The sequence below is a fragment of the Salvelinus namaycush genome, chromosome 36 (genome assembly GCF_016432855.1).
Source record: "Salvelinus namaycush isolate Seneca chromosome 36, SaNama_1.0, whole genome shotgun sequence".
Taxonomy (NCBI): Eukaryota; Metazoa; Chordata; class Actinopteri; order Salmoniformes; family Salmonidae; genus Salvelinus; species Salvelinus namaycush.
In genome coordinates, this window is record NC_052342.1 from 26019443 (window position 1) to 26021828 (window position 2386).

Consider the following 2386-nt stretch of genomic DNA (forward strand, 5'->3'; position numbering starts at 1 on the left):
GGTCATGGTTTCCTCATCAACAGCATGGTCATTGTTTCCTCATCAACAGCATGGTCATGTTTCCTCATCAACAGCATGGTCAGGCCATGGTTTCCTCATCAACAGCATGGTCATTGTTTCCTCATCAACAGCATGGTCAGGCCATGGTTTCCTCATCAACAGCATGGTCATGTCATGACTCGCTGTTCTCTAAAGAGGTGCAATATTTACGAGTTATGATTTCATTACAAGTATCACGTTCCAGGCTGACTACATATCAGATGTTCCATTGCATCAACCAATGGTTGCGTGCAGTCGGGCATCTGATCTGCTGATACGCTATTACACACCTATCTAGGTGTGTTGAGCTCTGGCAGGCTTCTGTAATGTAGTCAGCCTGGAACGTGGCCAAAGAACAGCATAGGTACAAACCTTCGAGACATCTGCCCACGGTAAGTGGCACAGATTGATTGACCTGAATGGCGGATGAGACAGAGGGTACATCGAAGTAGTCTAAAGTGACTTCCTCTTCACGTCCGCACCCATGAGGCATCCACCATTTTGTTTTCTCCTGTCCAGTATTTAGACATCAGATTGGATGAAGGAAACGAGACAAGATGAGGAAGTCACTTTAAATTTTCTGGTTTTATAAAACAATTGATTTGGATGTTTTTTGAAATCTTGTGGATTTAGCCGACTCCAAAACAGTGTTTCGGTCAAATGTACTTTGGCTTGAAGTTTATAGTACTGTAGTCGCTGTGTATCCCCTCTGAACATTACCATTCTTATCCTCAGTCTGGCTCAAGACAGTTTGTAGCCCCCCCCTCCGCACAATAACAATTCCCCTGACTAGCTAAACATAGCTATTGTTGACACAATTCTACAGATGAACCATAATTACTTCACTGCTGGTTTGTATATTGATCCGGAGGTATTCTCTATGTCAGTACTTCCCAACCCAAGTCAGGTTTGTATATTGATCCGGAGTTATTCTCTGTCAGTACTTCCCAACCCAAGTCAGGTTTGTATATTGATCCGGAGTTATTCTCTGTCAGTACTTCCCAACCCAAGTCAGGTTTGTATATTGATCCGGAGTTATTCTCTATGTCAGTACTTCCCAACCCAAGTCAGGTTTGTATATTGATCCGGAGGTATTCTCTCTGTCTGTACTTCCCAACCCAAGTCAGGTTTGTATATTGATCCGGAGGTATTCTCTCCGTCAGTACTTCCCAACCCAAGTCAGGTTTGTATATTGATCCGGAGGTATTCTCTCCGTCAGTACTTCCCAACCCAAGTCCTCGTGGACCAAGTGCGTTGAAGGCTAGCACACTGATTTAATCAGGCGTGGCCAGTTTACGGGATACAATAACAAAAAAGTTTAAACATCTGATGGTTCTCCGAGGAGAGGGTAACCAACCCTGCTCTATGGGCCTGACAATTACACCTTTCCTATGCCACTTGTCAGTAGTTGGTATTCAGACTTACCTTACTGCAGGTGTGTAACAGGTTTGAAGGCGTGGCTCCCTTGCGAGGGCTGAATACATTTAATTCAAAAGCTGAAAATTCGCCCACTTTCTGGCTAACAGATTTTCTCGTGGAGTTTTTCATTCAATGTTCAAGGCTCAAAATATTAGGGCTCAAATGCAAGAACTATCTACATATACGCATATTCATTAAAAATATTCTGGTTTTAGGAAAGTATTTATGTATCATTAAAACTGTTTTGTTTTAACGCACAGAAGAAAGATGCGGATAGTGGCTGATATTTAACATGATAGAAATAAGAACCTGAGAAAGTCACGGTAGCCTATAATTAAGACGTTAGAGAGTACCCATCTCTGTAAGATAAAAAGGTTGTACAATTTAAATTCTGCGTAACGGCACATCATTCTCATAAACTTCCCTGTGGGAAAAGTGATATGATTCAGTTTGCTGCCATTATGACTGGTTTCACATTTTGTCTCCAGCGATTATAAAGGTCAAATAGATCTGAAACAATTGTCATTGATATTTACAATTCCCTTACCCATGTACCTCTAGCTCATATCAATGTATAAATTACTGTGTATAGACAATGGTGTTATTACACATCATTTTTAATCCCCTTTTTCTCGCCAATTTCAATCGTGTGTCATCGCTGCAACTCAACCAACGGGCTCGGGAGGCGAAGGTCGAAGTCGTTCGTCCTCCAAAACATCACCCGCCAAACCACGCTTCTTAAATTAAAAACACAGACATCCAAATACACCCCCCCCCCAAAAAAACATGAAATATAGGATCAGTCTAGCCTTTAAGATCATAACTAAATGGACTGGGGGGGGGGGGGGGGGGGGGGGAACTGATCCTGGATCAGTCTAGTCTATAAGATCATAACTATATGTACTGGGGGGGAACTGATCCTGGATCA